Source organism: Mauremys reevesii, linkage group 14 (genome assembly GCF_016161935.1).
Source record: "Mauremys reevesii isolate NIE-2019 linkage group 14, ASM1616193v1, whole genome shotgun sequence".
NCBI lineage: Eukaryota > Metazoa > Chordata > Testudines > Geoemydidae > Mauremys > Mauremys reevesii.
In genome coordinates, this window is record NC_052636.1 from 42,716,695 (window position 1) to 42,738,117 (window position 21,423).

A 21,423-nucleotide genomic window follows, 5' to 3' on the forward strand; every position below is an offset into this window, starting at 1 on the left:
TTGGTTTGTATCATCTGCAAATGTTGCCACCTCACTGTTTACCCCTTTTTCCAGATCACTGAGGAGTATGTTGAGCAGTGCTGGTCCCAGTACAGACCCCAGGGGGACACCACTATTTACCTCCCTCCATTCTGAAAATCAGACCCTTTCTTTCTTGCCTTTGAACCAGTTACCTATCCCAGAGAGGACCTTCCATCTTATCCCATTTTGCTTCAGAGCCTTTGGGGAGAGACCTTCTCAAAGGTTTTCTGAAAATCTAAGTATACTATATCCACGGGATCACCTTTATCCACATGCTTGTTGACTCCTCAAAGAATTATAGTTGATTTGTGAGGCATGATTTTCCTTTACAAAAACCATGTTCATTCTTCCCCAATGTAAGCGGGGGCAGACTCACCCAACGGCGCCTCCTGCTGGTCATCTTGGGAATTAGCTCTCCAGGCATCAGAGCACCCTCTGCAGGCCGGTGATCTGCCTTACCTCAGCTGGCCCCTGTCCTCCCAGGACCCCAGTGCCCCTTTACCCTGGCAGTACCCCTGGCAGTAGCCCCACAGTTCTGGGTCTCCTCCCAGGGGAACCCCACCCACTATCCCCACTTCACCTCAGTCTTGGCTACTGCCCAGTCTCCATCCAGCCCCCGTTCACTGGGGCAGACTGCAGTGTGAGCCACTCACCACAGGCAAAGGGGTTTGGACCTGCCGCCTCTGCTTCCCCCTGGGCTGCCCCATTGCAGCCCTGCACCTATTCAGCCTATAGTGAGGCCTGCAGCCTGGGGCTTTCCAGGCCAGAGCTCCCAGCTCCTCTGGCCCTTCCCAGCCCTGCTCCCACTCTAGGTGTCTTGCTTGGGTCCCTGCAGCCAGGCCCTTCTCTCACTACAAGCAGAGGGAGACTGACTGGGCTCCTGGCTCACAGCCTCTTCTAGGGGCCAGCTGGGCCTGACTGGGGCATGGCCACAGCTGAGCCTGCTTCCCCCAGTCAGCCCAGGCTCCTTGCCCCAGCCCTCTCCTGGGCGCTTCAAGCCCCGCAGGGCAGGAGCAGGGGACCACCCGCTACACCCAGCAAATTCTGTTCACCGATGGGTCTAATCATTGGGCTCTACAATTCCACCCAATTTGCCCTAGTACTGACGTTAGACTTAGTGGCCTGTAATTGCCAACTGCGTCTCTGGAGCCTTTTCATACACTGCTCCAGCCAGGGACTAAAGGCCGCCCCAGACTTTCCCTTTCTCCCTTCTGGGAAATCAAGTTCAAGTTCTACAAGGAGCTAAAGAAGCCTCAAACCTGCATCTGAATTAATGTCGCTTTTCTCACTGTCTGACACAAACAAATGTCATTTCAATCCCAGGTGAGTCCACTTCAGTCATTCCTCAGCCCCATTCCCTCACCCTCCTGCCTTAGCTTAGGGCATTGCGCCACCCTGTGAGCATTTCATGTCCCTCCTCAGTTTCACATACAGACACAATTTCCTTTGCCGTTCAACGAACAGCAAAACCTTTCTGTGTCTCTAGTCTGAGCCAGGGCATTCAATTCCATTGAAACCTTTGCTCCTGCAATGGCAACGGTCAGACAGAGGACGTGACCCCTTCGGCCCTGAGAGTGAAATACTCACTCTCCTTTTTCTTCAAGCTGCTGTTGTTAGTCCATAAAACATGTATCATGGAATAAAAAGCTGCATTTACTCCAGGGTGAGGAAAGAAAGGAGCCACCAACTCCCCGAAAAATCTCTGTGCCCCAGAGAGAACCTGCCCCTGCTATTGGAATCACTGATGTGCTTCAGCTACAATGGGGAGAGCATCTGCTCTCAGGGGGTTATAGCTCAGTGGTAGAGTGTTTGACTGCAGATCAAGTGGTCCCTGCTTCAAATCCAAGTGCCCTCTAATAAGCCTCTTATTTTTTTTTTATTTTTGAAAAAAGGGAAAATATTTTTATTTCCATTCTCCATTATGTTCAGAAGCTCCACTATATGGGGATGCTTGAAATGAATGTAACACTCAACATTTCACTGTCCAAATGCATAAAAATCTAGCAAACCTGTCCATCAGCTGAAATCAGTTCCAATCCTCTAAGTGTCTAGTTTATGTTTTCATCAATTAAACAAAGGGATCAAATGAATGTACATTTGCAGATCCCTCTTCTCCAGGCTGTGCTGTGCAGAAGAACAAGAACCACATCCAGTTGGGGTTCAGGAGTCTGACGAGCAAAGGCAACTTGGTGCGGGCTAAAGTCACCAGCACTTTGGCTCCTTCCCATTCAACCAGCAGTTGGGCCCCCAGGACAAGGCATGAGAAGAAGACAGTGGCTGTGAGCAGGAAAATAGCCACCAAGAAGCTGGCTAAAGCTGTCAAGATCCCCAGGTAGGTCACCATGCCCATGTCTAGAATGTACTGACTGCAGCAGGGACCAAAAAGGCAGAGAAAAGCCCTCAAAAGTTCTAAGTTGTCAAGCCCCAGAAGGTGATCAAAATCCTACCTAAAATCAAGACAGGATAAGGCTAATGTCACCTCCAAAGCCAGGGCTAAGAAGGTAACACTGAGAAAGAAGTGGCGAGATTTCCATTGGGATGACTCCTGCTCCCCAATGGCTCTGTTATGAATCACCATGGACCACCCGAGAGATCAAAGTCCTGCAGGACAAACAGCCCCATGGCCAGTATAATGAAGTGGTGGCAGTGGGGAAGTGCTGTGTTTTGTGTAACACCTGCCAGGTGGGTGATGCACTGACAGGGCAGCTGCCCATGAGCTCATTCTCTTCCATCTGCTTCTGCTGTTATTTCAGAGCCGGCACTAGCGGGAGTGTGTCCCTGTCACTTCACCAGCTGTAGAACAGGCTCTGTCTGCAGCCCAGCTCTGATTAATCCCACTTTTTAATGTATTCCTACCGCGATACTTTCCCATTTCTCTGCCTCATTCTAACATTCCGGTCAGAGACTGAATATGGGGAGGGATGGACTAATTTGTGTGACATTCGGTAAGTTGCCATCGTATGTGACTGAAACCTCTGCTGGAGGTGGGCAGGAGCCTGTTACACACACAAAATAGCTAAGCTTGACTAAACTACCTGCTACACATTCAAACCCTCCTGTACACACAAAACAGAAGTTGGGGCTCTGAGAAATGGCAACTTTCCTTTAACACAGATCATTGTTTTCTGTACTTCCAGAGGCACTGAAATAGCAGCTGTTTAAAGGTAATGTGCTTCTACTTCATGATCAGCAGCAGAGCCTCTGTAAATTTACCACCCGTAGAGTTGATTGTTTCTAACTGCAGGGTTAGCCAGACCATTCAGTAACATTATCGCTCTGTCTACAAAGCCTTTGGTTAGTGATGAATCATGAGACTTATCCCTCCCTGCTCTAATTCCACTGTGTCATAGGTTTGTTCCCCACTTTGAACTTTAGCGTCCACAAGATGGGGACCTGCATGGACTCCTCTAAACTAAAATCCTAGTTTAGATCTGGTAAAGCTGCCACCAGCCAAGTTTTTAGCGTCTGGCACACTTCCTGTTCCCCCAAACTTTCCCTGGGGAACACAGATCCAAACTCCTTGAATCTTAACACAAAGAGGGATTCCCTATCCCCCTTCCCTTCCCCTCCCCTAGTCCTTGGGAGAGATTCTTTGATTCAATAAGCTTGAATCAAGGTAAGAGGGATTCACTTTTTTCCCCCTCCTCTTCCCCTGAAAATCCAAACAAGGGGAAAAAATCAATCAAGTTCTAAAAAGAAAAGATTTTATTAAAAGAGAGAAAGTAAGTACACTATCTCTGTAACACCAGGATGAAAAATATACAGGGTCTAGCTTATCAACCTGGAGAGGCTTTCCCCCTCCCCTTCTTTCTCAGAATAATCAAAGTAACAGCAAACAGAAATAAAGATATTTCTTCAGCAAACATACAATTGCAAATGTAGAAATTAATTATAAGACTAAACCGCCTTTCTAATACTTCAGGAAAACTTGGAGAACTTGGAGATATGTCTGGCCTCTCTTAGATCCAAAAAGAGAACGGCAACCCCAACAAAGAACACAAAGACTTCCCTCCCCAGAGATTTGAAATTCTCTTATCCCTTGATTGGTCCTCTGGTCAGGTGTTCATCAGGTTACTGAGCTTGTTAACCCTTTACAGGTAAAAGAGACCTTAACCCTTAACTATCTGTTTATGACACACTGACTCCAGTGCTCTTTTCCCAGTTCTGGTTCCAAGAAAATAAACAAAACAACCTTCAGAACATGCTGTGGGAAAGTGGAAATAATTCAGTTTCTTCTGTGTCTTGTGTGTGTCTATTTGCTTTGTGTGTGTGACCGGTGGGGCTTTTTGTTTGCTCCTGGCAGGTTCAACCCTGTCAGATTTCTCTGTGGGGAGGGGCCAGAGAAAACAGACACCCTGGCCTTCCAGGTTGGGATTAGGCAAAGGAATAACAACCCTGTCCCAGAAAAACAAAAATGTTACAGAAAAGTGGTAGGAACAGTGCTAGAGAAACTGGTAAATAATCACAATGCCCAGGCTTGAAGTAATCGGAAACACAGAATTCAAAAAGCAAAGCTCAGGGGTTATTGGGGGTTTATTCTCTGAGCTTAGCCATGTGCTATAGCACAGGGAGCACTTTGGGACGTCTCCCATCCCACAACAGGGGAAAGGAAAAAGATTCTTAGGCTCTAGCACGGATTGAAGGAGGATGGTGATGGGGAATAAGGGAATCCCTCTGTCTTACCCTCACTACGTCTGTTGTTACAATGGGTGAAATGACATTTTCCCTATCCCTGCCCTGTTCCCAGGGCGGCTCTAGAAATCAGGCTGCCCCAAGCAGCGCGGTGCGCTGCGCCGCCCTTCCCCGGTCCCGCGGCAGGTCCCCTCTTCCCGCGGCTCCGGTTGAGCTCCCGCAGGGATGCCTGCGGCAGATCAACCGGAGCCCGGGAGGAGCGGACCTGCCGCAGGCATGAGTGCGGCGGGTGCCGTGGTCAGCGGCTCGGTTGAGCTCCCGCAGGCATCCCTGCGGGAGCTCAACCGGAGCCGCGGGAAGAGGGGACCCGCCGCAGTCATGCCTGCGGCAGGTCCACCGGAGCCAAATGCCGCCCCCCGGGAAAGGGCCGCCCCACGCGCCTGCTTGGCGCGCTGGTGTCTAGAGCCGCCCCTGCCTGTTCCTGCTCTTTGTTATAGTTCAATATATTTTAAGTGTGGAAAACGATAATAAAAATATCTGCTCCCCAGCACAACCTGAAGCAACATCAGAGCAGCTGGGAATGAAACAATTTGTTCCCCAAGGGAGAACTCGATGACTAACAGTTGCTGTGAAATGGGGGAACAGTATAACCGTGATGCTCAGGGTTTGTTTAGACTAGGGAAAGTGATGGAGTTTAGGTCAGGTCAAGGGGAAAGCTAATGCCAACCCCTGCACCTGGGCTGCATCTGCACTACAAATGTTTACATTAAGATCACTAACTTGAGCAGCCAACGCCATGTACAGCCCTAGTGGATGTCAGGCTCAGGTAGTTTTTGCCTCAGTGTAGCTTGTTGGGATCAAACCTCTCCCCCACCTGGAGCTGATGAACATTCCTGGCCGGAGGGACACACACTCCTTTGACTCAAAAGGAAAGGAGTTGATAGAAAAGATCACAGGACTGACCCCAAAGAAGGGTGAGCTGCAAAAGGCAGAAGAAGGCAACTGATCTGGTGGAGCTGAGAGACCTTGGTGAAGATGGTGCAAAAATCACTATGTGGGAATTAGCAAATGTAATTAAAAAAACAAAACTTTGGCCAGCCCTAGTCAAGGGATTTATTACAGTTCTCTCTCATGTGGATTTTGTGATGTCTAATAAGGTGTGAGCTCTGAATGAAGCTTTTCCCACACTCAGAGCACGTGTAGGGCATCTCCCCAGTGTGGATTCTCTGATGTGTAATAAGGTTTGAGCACCGATTGAAGCTTTTCCCGCACTCAGAGCACGTGTAGAGCGTCTCCCCTGTGTGGATTCTCTGATGTGTGATAAGGTGAGAGCTCAGCCTGAAGCTTTTCCCGCACTCAGAGCACGTGTAGGGCGTCTCCCCTGTGTGGATTATCTGATGTCTGATAAGGTGAGAGCTCAGCCTGAAGCTTTTCCTGCACTCAGAGCATGTGTAGGGCTTCTCCCCAGTGTGGATTCTCTGATGTGTAATAAGGTTTGAGCGCTGATTGAAGCTTTTCCCACACTCCGAGCACGTGTAGGGCATCTCCCTTGTGTGGATTCTCTGATGTGTGATAAGGTTTGAGCTCTGCTTGAAGCTTTTCCCGCACTCAGAGCACGTGTAGGGCATCTCCCCTGTGTGGATTCTCTCATGGCTGATAAGGTCAGAGCTCAGCCTGAAGCTTTTCCTGCACTCAGAGCATGTGTAGGGCTTCTCCCCAGTGTGGATTCTCTGATGTGTAATAAGGTTTGAGCGCCGATTGAAGCTTTTCCCACAGTCAGAGCATGTATAGGGTGTCTCCCCAGTGTGGATTCTCTGATGTGTGATAAGGGCAGAGCGCCGATTGAAGCTTTTCCCACACTCAGAGCAGGTGTAGGGCGTCTCCCCAGTGTGGATTCTCTCATGTCTGATAAGGTGTGAGCTCCGCCCGAAGCTTTTCCCGCACTCAGAGCTGGTGTAGGACGTCTCCCCAGTGTGGATTCTCTGATGTGCAATAAGGTTTGAGCGCCGATTGAAGCTTCTCCCGCACTCGTGGCACATGTAGCGTCTCTCTTCCATGTTGATTCTGTTGCGTGGAATAAGGGCTGAGTGGCTACTGTAGTTTTCCTCTGGCCTCTGCTGAGTCTCACAGGCTTTTGTGTTTTCTGGGAGTGCACAACTCCTGGAAACATTCCCTTTGGATCTTCCTGATAACAGCCAATGTGGATCTACTTGCACAGTGTCTTCCTGCTGGGGTTTCTCCTCCTCGTTTTCACTCACCAGCCCATCGCCGGATGGGAGACAGAGAGAATCCAGACATAGGTCACTCCCTGTGCCTGAGAAAAAGGAAATGTCAGAGAGAGGAATGAAAAAAGGGATGAACAAACCAAAATATATGTGGGAGAGATCAAACCTATCAGGTGCTGATTTTCCCCAAAGCCTTCCACAGAGAAGAGAGGAAGGCATCAGTTCTGGGTCCTCATTGCACCATAATTCTCAGGGGAAAGTGAGATCGGGGAGGGACCCGCTGCCAGTTGTCAGTCAGAATAGGAGGGAAGCCATGAGTGACATCTGCCATAATGATTCCACATCTGCAGGGAACAATCCTGAACTTGAAGAGCTCACAGGGTCTTTGTAGGGCATCCCAAATGTTTCCTGCATTCCTAAGCAGTTGTTGAGTTGTTTAACCAAGTCCTCACCTGTGACGGCAGCTCTCGGGACCACTTCTTTTTCAGAGCCCTGGAGGTCCGGGACCCACGGTTCTTCCCCTCGTTCCAGCTGCGAGATCACAGCAGGTTTGGAAATTGGAAACCCTACTGCAGGCAAAGAAAACAAGGGAGGTCAGTGGAATTTGTGGGATACTTGTCACAAAGAATATTCCATAGTTTTAACCCCATCTCATTTTTAGGCAGTAACATCTGTAGCCCTCAGGATTCATCTGCTTGCCTGCATCAATATCTCTTTTCTTATAAGTACAGTATTGTGATAGGTTTATTAATTCATATTAAAAATATATTTGGCTGTAATGCAAGAAACCTACAGGCCAAAAACCTGCATTTTAAGTTAAAGCAAAGTTAGCATAGCTATATCCTGTGCCCTTTCATCCAGAAAAGGAACTGTTTTTCCTATACCCAAATAAAGTGCCTACGCTTAGGTCTAAGACTCTTTACCTAGACCAACAGACAATGAAGAATAGCAAAGGGATTTTTCAAAGTTGTACTCACAGGCTTAACAAGTACCCCACAAGTGCGCAGATACCTGCCATCCATACACACATACATACTAGCCTATGGAATAAGCGTACCCTATCATTTCTATGGGGGAAGACTGAAATTTGGGCATAAAAGGAAGGATTTCCGGCATTTATTTCCAAAAAAAGAGGTAACCTACCTCGCTATAAAAAGAGGTAACATATCTCTTTTTACCCGCACCTTGACCTCCTCCTCCTTCTCTAAGCTTCACCATCTTCAACTACGTATTCATGCTATCCATCTACGACAGCTATTAACCAGTAATAGGCCACACTTATTTTCTTTTCAAACTTTAAGTTCAAAACTTTATTTTAATTTGTGTATTAGATTATTTAGTTGAGCTAAAAAGTAAATTCCAAAGTAGCTTTGAGAGCTCTTTACATTAGTTTCCCTTGCAAGAGCTGTGAAACCACAACCGCCAGAGGTGAGGCCAACACCAGTTTATCAAAACAGGGTGTGAATATTAACCAAAAGTTTGCAGCACATAATATTGTATCATCATATGCATCTCCTGAATAACAGTAATACAATTGTAACTCTGTAATTCTACCTGTTTTACAATTTACTTACTATTTCATTGAGTATAATAAAAGTCGTTACGACTATATCTGTCTCACTGTGAGCTTCCTGTCATACCCCGAAGGTCCCTTTATCAATTCTGTGGAACCTGATTCGAAACACGAACTTTTATCTTCTGATCAAACAAATTGGTGAGCCTAAACCCATATTAATTAATATAAATGATTAATTATTATTATTAATTAATTAAAATAATTACAATACACATTAAATTAAGTTGATAAATCAAATCAACATTACTCTCACACCCCAAATAAGGCTACGCATCCCAAGGCCATCTTCCTTGGCTCAAAGTGGCAGGAGAGTTACTATTATAACAAATCATATTCACTACCTTAGTGCCTAAGGACCAACTAACAGTGGGCCCCCATTGTGCTAGGCAAAGTGCAAACAGAGAACAGTAGATGGCCCGTGCCCTGAAGAATTTATAATCTAAATCAGGGATAGGAAACCTGCGGCAGCGAGCTGATTTTCAGTGGCACTCACACTGCCTGGGTCCGAGGGGGGACTCTGCATTTTAATTTAATTGTAATTTAAAATTAAGCTTCTTAAACATTTTAAAAACCTTATTTACTTTACATACAACAATAGTTTAGTTCTATATTATAGACTTATAGAAAGAGACCTTCTAAAAACGTTAAAATGTGTTACTGGCACACGGAACCTTAAATTAGAGTGAATAAATGAAGACTCGGCACAGCACTGCTGAAAGGTTGCTGACCCCTGATCTAAATAGACAAGACAGACACAGAACGGGGGAAGGGCTAGAACCCACTGTTAGAATAGAGATATTCAGGCCTGCCTGTAAAGCCTATAGTTTAAGAACTTAGGGGTATTTTTATCACTTTGTCTTTATACCCCTGTCACTAGCTAAGAATCAAAATCTCAGTCTGCCTGTGTCTGGGCCTTCTCTCACTAGGATAGGCTGAGGCCTTGTTCTTAGGCTAAGGCCTTTGGCTAAACAGCAGGGGCTGCCATAAGCTGGGAAACATAGCGTCACATCCTCACATTTCAGTGTGACTGGTTTGGGATAAGGTGCTATTAGGCTGTTAGGAAGTCAATCCTGTCCTGACAGTGCCCATCACCAGCAGATAAAGAAACAGATCTTAAGATGGTTAAAGAAAACTTACTTTGACAGCAGCTGGTCTGGCAATAAATCCCTTATCAATGGTTGTGGTTATGAAACCCTCATTTCTGTATTGTTTTATCTTTATCGCCACCACTTTTACCTTGTTAATCAGTCTGGTTCTCTAATTGTTTCTGTCTGCTGCATCATTAATTTTTCTAGGTGTAAGTTCATTAGGGTAGTGGAACATGCTTGCTTGGAAATAACCCCAATAAACATCGCATTATCTGTGCTTCAGATTTCTGGTCTTTTGCTGCTTGCTGTCTGCGTGACAAGAACCAGGGAAGTGGGAGGGTGAAGGGAAAACCCTCTAACAAACGGACATGACCTGATACCCAAGAGGTAAGCCTTTAAGGAAGGTTTTAATACACTTTGGAACGGATCAGGGATTCCCATGAGGACTGAGAGGGAGCGATGGTAAACACGCATTTAGATCCTTTTCTTGTTTTATATCTTTTCCCCATAAGGCTGAACCTTTGGCACTGTCATGGATCCATAGGATCTGTGCAATGCCCTGGCTTTTAAACCGTCCTTGGGAGGTGCCTCTTGAGTGCACTACACCCCAAGGGTCCCACTCTTCCTCAAGGACAGGCCATTTAGCTTCAGCACCTGAGAATGAGCCACTTCCTCGGTGTCCTTCCTCCACACTCCCCTCCACTTCTTCCCATTACTCTCAGCCAGCACCACCTCCCGGCACCTTGGGAGCTTCTTGTGTTCCCTCCTCATCTCTCACAACCTCATCCCTCCCTGCTGCTTCTTAGCTCTAACCCTGCACACACCCTCCCCATATCTGGGCACCCCAGAATTACCTATTCCCCCTTCTCCGCCCCCCCCACAGCTCTGTTCTCCCTTCATTCGTGGGGTCCTGAATGACAACATTATACGCTCTCCTATCAAAAGAGGAGCTCATTTGACTGTCACACAAGCCAGGCAAGAGTCACACACCTATTTACTCAATTTAGAATTCTACAGGAGGTATATTTTCCTCTTAAAATGAGGAATACGCATGAAAGCTACAGTTATGAATGTAGCCAATAAGGATACATTAAGTGCAATTTTTAAATGACTGACGGCACAAAAAAGGCACATGTCCAAACATTATACTACTGGGTGGGAGATAATGCAAAAAACAGTTGGGCAAGGAAACTTGTCAAAACTTGTATGACAAATAAAGGTATAAAGTTATTACTACTCAGGTTCTTTAGAGACCTCACAGCTTCTAATAACCCAGGGGACAGGACTCCTTACCCAGCGAGGTCACCGTCTCATAGTTCTCCTGCATGACATCCCTGTAGAGGGCTCTCTGAGCGGGGTCCAGCAGAGCCCCCTCTTCCCTGGTGAAATACACAGCCACTTCCTCGAAGGTCACCGGCCCCTGAAAGAGCAAGAGTCCAACACTCAGTACCTGCTGCCCCACTCACAACCCCACTATTCACAGAACAGCAGCACCAGGGAAATGGAAGCTCCAGGAGGCACATGTTAACAGAGTCCCACCCCACCTTGCCTAGAACAGCCAGGAGGCATCAGAGGGCAGAAAGAGAGAACCTTTGTGTCTCCCAGCTGACAGACGGAGGCAGGGTCATCACATTTATCACATACCCACTAGCCAGAGCTTAATATAGGAGATGGGGCTGTCTCTGGACCCTGCTGGTGGCTCCCTGGTAGGAATCCCAACACTCTCCAAATAAAATATATGGAAGAAAGGGGAAGTCAATAGTAAAGAATAGAAGGTCAGAATTGTAGAAAGTTGGCAAGGGAAGCTATCAGAAATCAATGACCAATTAATGAAAATAAGAAGGTAGTTTTTAAAAAGTATATTAAGTACAAACTTAATCCCTAACAATGGTAGTGGTAAATTACTAGATGGAAATGGCAGAATTATCAAAATAATGCAGAAGAGGTAAAAGTGTTCAATAAATATTTCTCTCCTGGATTTGGAGATGTAAGTCATATAAGACATTGATGCTGACAGTCTTTCCAGCCCAACAATAACTCACGAGGATGTTGAACAGCAGCTATTACAATTAGACATGTTTAAATAAGCAGGTCCAGATAACTTGTATCCAAGAGTTTTGAAAGACCTGGTGGAGGAGTGTGGAGGACTGTTAATGGTGATTTCAATTAGGACTTGGAACACTGGGGAAATTCCAGAAGACTGGACTAAAGCTAATGCTGTGCCAATATTTTAAAAGGGTAAAAGAAATGACCCAGCTAATTACAAGAGTGTTAGTCTGATACTGGGCAAGATAATGGAGCAGCGAATATGGATTTAATTAATAAAGAATTAAAGGAGGGTAATATAATTAATACCAATTAACAAAGGTTCAGAGACAACAGATCCAATCAAACTAACGGGATATCCTTATTGCATGAGATCAAAAGTTTGGGTGCAGCTAATAGTAATGATGTAATATACCTAAACTTCTGTAAGGCGTATGACTTGGTTCAGCACAACATTTTGACTAGAAAACTAGAAAGATACAAAATAAACACAACATACATTAAATAGATTAAAAACTATGATTGTAAATGGGGAACCATGGTCGAGTGGATTTCTTTCTAGGGGGTTCCCACAAGGATTGGATCTTGGCCCTGTGCTATTTAACATTCTTATCAATGACCTGGAAGAGAATATAAAATCGTCACTGATAACGTTTCCAGTTGCCACAAAGATCGGGGTTGGTGGTAACTAATGAAGTGTCAGTAGGTTCAGGCTTCAGCACTGGGAGTCTGGGAAGTTTTCCCAGTTCTGGCTAGAGGGTTATTTCCTGTTCCACAAAGAGGGGAAGTTCCATTCCCAACACCTGTGCCTTGAAATTAGGCCCTGACACTACACCCCACATTCAGCATAGTGGTATGATTATGAAATGATTAGGACATAATTATGATGCATTTTGTGCAAGACGCATCATATGTTCAGTGTCATTGGAAAAGTTAGTATTTGCTGAATAAGATTGTCCTATTTCTGTGCATGTATCATATTCGTATCTGATGTTATGGATATTGACTCTGTATCTGTCTTTCAAATGTGCTTACTCTGGGTAACATCCACAATGAGCCTTTCAGGTACAACAAAGAAGCCAGACAGTGTTCATGGCTCATCAACAAAGACAATGGACCGTGGAAGAGCTTAGCCTTCCTGGGAATGTTTCAGCCAGCCTATGAGTCATGGCTACTATGACTCACCAGGCCATGGTAGGGCCTGTGACCAGACCACAGGATACTAAACTCCATTTTGGTACCTCTATTTTCCACAAACTGGACTGGGAACTGAGTTTGGAACAAATGGTTCCTGCCATATGGAAAAGCTACATAAGGTGGGGTGTGACATCATCTCTTGTCCTCATTCCGCACACAAGAAAACTCCTGGAAACACCCGAGGAACAAAGACTGAACTGGGGGATATGCTGGTCCCAGGGAAAGGGATTTCGAGCTTGTGTATGGAACCTTGGTGGACTGCTTCTATCATCAGTCAGGGTGAGAATTTGCTAATTCAAATTCTATCCAGATAGTATGTTAGGCTTAGTTTGAGTTTTTGGTTATTTAAGTAATCTGCTTTGATCTGTTTGCTACCACTTACAGCTGGGAAATTGGCTTCTGTCTTCTATCTGTCCTTGAGTGGCTTAGGTAAAGCACTCAGGTAGCTTAGTTAGATGCATGGTGCCACCTGCTGTCATGTTGGGTGATAACAGGCCCTGGAGAGCCTGGCTGAATCTCCAGCAAAGTAGCGTGAGAAGGGCCAGCCCAGCTTGAGGGTTAGAGGGCACAGCGGTTCCCAGAAGCTCCCAGACTGCACCCCGGGTGACAACCCATCACACTCTAGAGTACACAAGTCTCAGCAGGTTTGTCACATCCTGTCCCCTCCCATTCCACACCCTAGATAGTTCCTGCCTCCCACCCTCCTATACATTTACTGCTCCTCTCCTCCAAGCAGAACCCACCACCAGCTCCTGAGAATCCCTTACCTGAGCCAGCTCCACTGCAGCCATTTCCTTCCCCTGGGAGAGGGGATGATTTGGGGCGAAACGTGGACGTTATTCTGTAGCCTGCCAGGGCGAGAAGGGCAATGTGAGAGAATTCAGACAGGGTTTCTGTCCTTTCCACATGTCGATTCCCCCCAGCATTTTCCCCTGGTAATGGACATTCCCGGTTCTGCCACACTGTGAAGCACAGAGTGACCTTATTCCAGTACAGGCCTAGCCCCCTCCCACCAGGCTGTAACCCTCTGACACATGGGGAAACCCTCCCAGTAGCTCTGTTACACTTATCAAGTTTGTGGACGATACCAAACTGGGAGGGGTTGCAAGTGCTTTGGAGGATAGAATTAAAATTCAAAATTATCTGGACAAACAGGAGAAATGGTCTGAAGTAAACAGGATGAAATTCAATAAGGACAAACCCAAAGTACTCCACTTAGGAAGGAACAATCAGTTGCACACATACAAGACAGGAAATGACTGCCCAGGAAGGAGCACTGCAGAAACGGATCTGGGAGTCACAGTGGATCACAAGCTAAATATGAGTCAACAGTGTTACACTGTTGCAAAAAAAGCAAGTATAATTCTGATCTGTATTAGCAGCAGTATTGTAAGCAAGACACGAGAAGTAATTCTTCCACTCTACTCCACACTGATTAGGTCTCAACTGGAGTATTGTGTTCAGTTCTGGGTGCCACATTTCAGGAAAGATGTGAACAAATTGGAGAAAGTCCAGAGAAGAGCAACAAAAATGATTAAAGGTCTAGAGAACATGACCTATGAGGAAGACTGAAAAACTGTGTTTGCTTAGTCTGGAGAAGATATGATCAGCTTTCAAGTACATAAAATTTTGTTTCAAGGAGGAGGGAGAAACATTGTTCTTCTTAACCTCTGAGATGGAAGAAAACTGGGGAAGACTCAGAGGGGATGATCACAGTTTTCTAGTACATAAAAGGTTGTTACAAAGATGCCGGAGAAAAATTGTTCTTCTTAACCTCTGAGGACAGGACAAAAATCAATGGGCTTAAATTGCAGCAAGGAAGGTTTAGGTTGGACATTAGGAAAAACTCCCTAACTGGCAGAGTGGTTAAGCACTGGAATAAATTGCCTAGGGAGGTTGTGGAATCTCCATCATTGGGGATTTTTAACAGCAGGCTGGACAAACACCTCCAGGGATGGTCTAGATTAGGGTTGGCCAACATGTGGCTCTTTAGAATTTAATATGCGGCTCCTTGTATAGGCACCAACTCCGGGGTTGGAGCTACAGGCACCAACTTTCCAGTGTGCTGGGTGTGCTCACTACTCAGCTACAGGCCCTGCCCCCAGTCCACCCCTTCCCACTCCCTTTCCTGAGCCTCCATTCCTGCAATGCCCTTGCTCCATTCCCCCCCACCGAGTGTCTTGCATAGTGTGAAGAGCTGATCGGGAGGTGCGAGGAGGGAGGGGGAGGTTCTGATTAGTGTGGCTTCCCATGGGTGGGAGGCGCTGGGAGCAGGGGGTGGGAGCTGATGGGGGGCTGCTGACGTATTACTGTGATTCTTTGCCAATGTACATTGGTAAACTCTGGCTCCTTCTCAGGCTCAGGTTGGCCACTCCTGGTCTAGATAATACTTCGTCCTGCCTTGAGGGCAGGGGACTGGACTAGCTACCTCTCGAGGTCCCTTCCAGTTCTGTGATTCTATGAACCAAAGGCCAGAGACGAGCAGAATCCAAGGAGTCACTCTGGGGATTCTCCCTGTCACTGTCCCCAAGGCAGCTCTCTCAGGTTAACTAAGTTGTTTGATGCTCCAGCCTTTATCCAGTCTCTCCTGGCAGTGCCCCTTTCCTGGGCTGGGCCTAGTTTTAGCTTTTGGGAAGCATGACCCCGGGGGCTCTGAGACTGGGCCTTCTTGCCTCAGCACATCTTGTTCCTTTCTGTGGCTCCCCAGCGAGTCCCAATGAGTAGATACTCCTCATACAGACTGTGAACATGAGAATGTGTTTAGACTTCATTGAACGCTTGTGAGTTGCTGCCTGGGTTAACATCTGACTAGTTGCATTGTGAGCCTCTGTGGCTCTGTAAATCACCACACAGGAGAGAGACTTTACCTAGGTGAAGTGCTGACTGGCAACCGAATGCATTACACTCTGCCTGGCAGGAAAGGTCCATCCACACCAGAGACACTATTACGGGATATTAACGAACACACAAAACTGTTGTTGTGCTCTTGATTTCCCATTAGCTGAGTTTCCAGCTCACAGCACATGCCAGGAAGGGGATGAAAAACCCCATACAGAGGGAACTGATGATCTGTATGCTGCTTGGACTCTGGGGGGAAAAGTTTCTAGGCATAAGCACGAGATCCCCAGCTGCCTAGCCGGTTAGTCCTAAAGAATATGTAGAGCTTGCTTATTATAGAAGCTTCTATTACCTTTGAAATCTAAGACTGCAACTCGTCTGCATCTATAGGATTACCTGCTTTAACTTTGTCAACAACTCTTGTTTCCTTTTAAATAAGTCTTAATACAGGTTGTGACAGGACTGGCTACAAGTGTTGTCTTTGTTGGGAGATCTAAGAGTCATTTGACCTAAGGAAGTGACTGGTCCTTTGGGACTGGCAGTAACCTGAACATTGCTGTGATTAGTGGGGTAAGGCAGTGGTTCTCAACCAGGGGTCTGGGGCCCCTGAAGGCCGTGAGCAGCTTTCAGGGGGCTGCCAAGCAAGGCCGGCATTAGACTCGCTGAGGCCCAGGGCAGAAAGCTGAAGTCCCAGCGCATGGAGCTGAAGTCCAGACAGGGCCGGCTTTAGGAAGTGCGGGGCCCAATTCAAACAGTTTCGACAGGGCCCCGGCAGGGATGACCCCCCCCCCCAAAAAAAATGTAAAAAAGCACGTGGGGCTTGTACTCACCGGGCGGTGCTCCAAGTCTTCGGTGGCACTTGGGCGGGTCCTTCACTCGCTCAGGTCTTCGGCAGCACTGAAGGACCCGCCGCCAAGTGCCGCCAAGACCCAGAGCAAGTGAAGGACCCACCCCTGAAGTGCTGCCAGGTGAGTAAAAATTAAAAAGTTGTCTCTAGCCAGGGAAGAGATTCTCACTGGATGCGGGGCCCTCTTAGGCGCTGGGCCCGATTCGGTGGAATTGGCCTGAAGCCAGCCCTGAGCCCCACCACCAGGGCTGAAGCCAAAGCCTAAGCAATATAGCTTTGTGAAGGCCCCTGTGGCGTGGGGCCGCAGGCAGTTGCCCTGCTTGCTGCCCCTAACGCCAGCCCTGGCTGTTATATGCAGAAAACCAGTTATTGTGGCCCACATGGGCAGTGGAGTTTTATAGCCGGGGTGGGGCTCGGCTCAGAAAGATATATGGGATCACCCAAGGGGACTGTCTGTGTTTACACTGGATTCTTGGTTGGTGAAATCTCCATATAGACCTCACGCCCAATTTGGGGTTTGTTCCCTGCTTCTTACCAGTCTGCCCGAGGCTGGTGCTCGTGCTCTCGAGTCACTGGGGACAGCGTTACAGAGAGAGGGGCTGTGACTTCCCCACGGTCACTGAACAGGTCTGTGACGGAGCCAGGAACAGACCCTGTTAGCTCCAGAGCCCCGTCACCCGCAGCTTGGAAAGGTCCCCCGAGCACACTGTATTAGGCTGCAGGAAGAGGTGTGCAGGGACTGCAGCTGAGCTGCCCTGCCAAGACAGCCTGTGCATCCCTGGACAAACCACCTCGCTGGGGGGTGTCCCCTGGGTCAGGAGAAGTCAGTGTCCAGCCCTGTGGGGCTGCGCTCCTGGCTCATACCTCCAGCACTCACTGCTGCCCCTCCCTTCCCAGCTGCACTGTTCAGCCAGCCCCAGGCATCTGTGAGGTCACTTCCCCCCCCACCTCAAACCTTCAAACTGGGACATGGTGCACCAGTGCCAATCAGAGTGCACTAGTGTAACTTCTGCCTACACTAAGGGTTTGCACCAGTGCCTAAAACACCAGGGTGGCAGAGACCTTCAGAAACAGCAGTACGGTGGCACTAGAACCTATTTCTAGCTCGGTCACGGACAGCCTGGGTGACCTTGGACACGTCAATGTTTCTCCTCCAAACTTCAGTCTCTTTACCCAGCTGCCACTCACTGGGGTCTCCTCTCTCTCCAGAGCTGCTCACCACTACAGTCTGTGTGGGTGTCCCCAGAGCTAAGGCAGGTCAGCTCGGGAATAGTCTTACAAGGGGGGCTGGGGAGTCTCTTTCCCTGGAAGTTTTTAAGAACAAGTAGGACAAAGCTCTGTCAGAGATAATCTACAGATACTTGGTCCTGCCTCAGCAGAGAGAGCTGGACTTGATGACATCTTGAGGTCCTATCTAGCCCTGCAGTTCTATGATGTGATGCAATATATACACATATAAAAACACAACATACAAAATAAAACCCACCACAACATAATGTCAGGCAATTCGGGGAGAAAAAACACAACCTACACTCCACAGCATAGAATGACAATACAAAGGAGAAGAAAGCAACACGATGCAAACGATGACATCCTAGGACAAAAGTACACAATGGAAAATAGCTCAACTCAAACCGACACAGCACAGGCACCAAACAAGCTGAGGCAAAACAATGCACCATAAAACTGCTGCACAACATGGTGCGATCACAGTTCCAAATGGCACCATGCAAAACAGCTCAGCGTAGAACAGGACACAGCACAAAAGAGAATTATTTCAGTGTAGGCCTGGAAGGGATCTTGAGAGGGCGTCTACTCCAGCCCCCTGTGCTGAGGCAGGACCAAGTATCCCTAGACATTCCCAGACTGGTGTATCTCTAACCTGGTCTTAAAAACCTCCAGTGAAGGAAATTCCACAGCCTCCCTTGGAAGCCAATGCAAGGCAAACACAGACCAAAACAACGCTGCACACACACACGCTGGGCTTGGGGTTAAGGGGAGAGGAAAGAATTCAAACAATCTGGGTTCAGTTCCCAGTTTTGCCCCAAATTCTCCATGCAAACTTGTTCGACACCGGCGGCTGGCCCATGCCCGCTGACTTGGGCTCACACAGCTCAGGCTGTGGGGCTGTTTAATTGTGGTGTCTATGGTCCAGCTGGGGCTGCAGCCCAAGGTCTGGCCCCCTCCCACCTCGCAGGGACCTACAGCCTGGCCCCAGCCCGAGCCCAGACATCTACACTGCAATTAAACAGCCCCTTGGCCTGAGCCCTGTGAGCCTGAGTCACCTGGCCTGGGCCAGCTGGGGGTTTTTAATGGCAGGGTAGAGATACCCTTGGTGTCTGTTCAGCACCTGTCACAATGGGAACCCTGATCTTGGTCAGTGTCTGTGCAGAGCCCTGCACAACAGGGGCCTTATCTCAGTTGGGGACTCTGCAACTCCCGGCATTACAGGATCCCAGATTTTGTTTAGGCCCCTGCAGCAACTGGCAAAATGTGGGAGCAGGATCTCTGTCAGGGTCTGTGCAGTGCCCAGTACAGTGGTGGGGCGGGATCTTCATTAGGGTCAGTGCAGTGCCAGACTCAACGGGGACACAGATCTCAGTCGAGGTCTCTGAAGTGCCCAGCACAATGGAGGCAGCGGTTTGGGTCGCAGTCGTTCGCTGCCTGGCACAAGGAGGGGGCGCGATCTCGGTCCAGGTCTCAGTTTTACCTGGCACAACAGTGGGGTCTGATCTCACCTGGGGTCTCTTCAGCGCCTGGCAGAACAGGGCCCAGATCTCAGTTGGAGTCTCTGCACCGCTTGGCAGTACAATAAGAGCCCTGATCTCAGTCACACACCTGGAGAGAAAAGGGGGGAGATTTTTGAACATTAGATATCAGTATTTCAGAACTGAGGAGAAAATGGGGCACAAACTAAATATTTGCCAATATAAGAGAGAAGCACCAACCTCTGGGAGATTGTGTGTCACCATTTAAAGGCTCGAGAGAAAAGATGGGAAATTTGAGGGGATTATACAAGGATATTAAATCAACAACAGAACGGGACGGATTCTTCTTGCCCCACACTCACATGGCCGGCAGGGATCCCTGGGTGATGTCTTTTCACAGGGGACAGGAGTGGGGCTGGAGTGAGAAAGTCACTATCAGTGGGGAGGGGCTGGCAGTGGGGTCTGGGACTGTGACTAGCAGGTGATGGGGTGGGGGGGGGGCGGGGGGGGGGGGCCGGGGGGGGGAGGGGAAGTAGCTGGACTGGGAAACCTGGGGCTGGGCCGTCTCCATGCGGGACACTTGCTCCTCCCTCCCCTTCCTGGCCCTTCCCAGGCCCCGTTGCCAGCAGAGAGTGGCCCCCCCAGCCCAGCCCAGAGGTGTCCCTGTCTCAGGGCCCCCCCAGTCTCTGCCCAGTCACCCTCTGCCCAGCTCAGGAATCACTCAGGGGAACCATTTCCCACCCGCACAAGGACAAATCCCTGCAGGTGGAAATGGGGGAAACCCCCAAACCTGAGACCTGAACTGGCCACTGGCGAAGGGGAGAGAATGGGGCACGATCGGGGAACATGGAACTCCTCCGGGGTTTGTGGGGGGGTTACCCTGGGTGCTGCTCGTGGCTATCTAGGGAGAAAGGGGGCAGGACGGGAGAGGAGGGGGGTCCCCACAGGAGGGGGCAGCGGTAAATCCGAGGGGATCTCAGCCCCACCCTTTATCTCCCGCTCCTCGGGGTCACCTGCCCCCGTCCGGGCTGCACAGACATTTCCCGCCCCAGCCCGGTCTCAGCCCCCAGCCCCGCCCGGCCCCACGCAGGGACCCCAGCGGGGCCGGGCTCCTCCGACCGGCACCCCGCGGGGCCCGGCACCTGGCTGGGCCCGGGGCACTGGGCTCTTGCGGGGCAGCAGCTCCGAGCCCCTGCGGGTGCTGCCTCCCAGGAGCAGATCCTGGCGCTGCGAGATGCCGGGTCCCCGGGCACTGGGGCAGAGTCACCGCCCGGCCCCGCCCGCCCGGGGCTCGCTCCGGGCCTGGAGGCTGCAGCTCCGCAGCGGGCGGGCGGAGCCAGCGTGGCTCCAGCGGGGCAGGGCCCGGGCCGGGCACGGGGGTTAATGAAGGGCTCTCCGCCGCGATCTGCGCGTGCCCAGAGCTCCAACGGCACCAACCCTTCTCCGGCCGGGAGGCTCCAACGGCCCGCGAGCCAGGCAGAGCCGCAGGGGCCCGCGCGTTTGCAACTCGGCTTGGTCTCTCCCCAATGTCACTTCCGGTCCAGGGAGAGTCAGGAACTACATCTCCCAGCCTGCCCGGGCGCTTCCGCCTCTCCAGCCCAGGTAAGGAGGTCCCGGGTCCAGCCAGACCCTCCCCACCGCTCATCCTTTCCCCCGGCCCCGCCCCCTCTCCCAGCCGGTGCCTCTTAGTCCCCCGCCCTTTCCCGGGAGTGGCAGAGTGGGGGCTTGTGACCCCACGTAATAACCGCCCCCACAGCCCAACCCCAGCCCTGACCCCGCCCCGGCAGCAGCGTGTCCGCCCCACGCGTGGTCCCGGCCCCACCGCGCTGCCCCGCGGGCTGCAGGGCTGGAGCAGCCCCCGCGCCGCGCTCCCGGCCCCGCCATAGTCCCCCTGCCGGGCCGGGAGGGTGGGAAGGGGCGGCTCCTCCCCGGGCCTGGACCCGCCCCCGGGCCCCACGCAGGGGGTGGGACCCGCGGGGACCTGCTTCAGCCCGGAGGGGGCAGGAGAGGGGTGGGGGCTCCCCAGGAGAAAAGCGGGGGCGGGGCTGGTGCAGCAGCTCCCCGCCCCCAGCCCCTGCATTGGGTGTCAGCTGGATCCCAGCCGCTGCAGCCCGCCCCGGCGAGCGCTGCAGCCCGGGGGAGAGGCGGGGTTGCGGGGCACGGGAAGGGGCTGGAGCGGCTGGGAACGCGGGAGAGGGCGGGTTGCAGGGAACGGGGGGGTGTTGCGGGGCACAGGAAGGGGCTG

General features: G+C 49.9%; 1 long non-coding RNA gene and 1 pseudogene across 1 annotated transcript; both read right to left on the reverse strand.

Moving 5' to 3' along the window:
- LOC120381647 overlaps positions 1-21,423 on the reverse strand; it is a 438,779-nt pseudogene that overhangs the window by 87,103 nt on the left and 330,253 nt on the right.
- Positions 13,578-19,470, reverse strand: LOC120381648. Its single transcript, XR_005588119.1, has 3 exons — positions 19,419-19,470; positions 19,209-19,308; positions 13,578-13,633 (listed from the first exon to the last, which is right to left on the reverse strand). It is a non-coding gene; the product is annotated as an uncharacterized LOC120381648 (long non-coding RNA).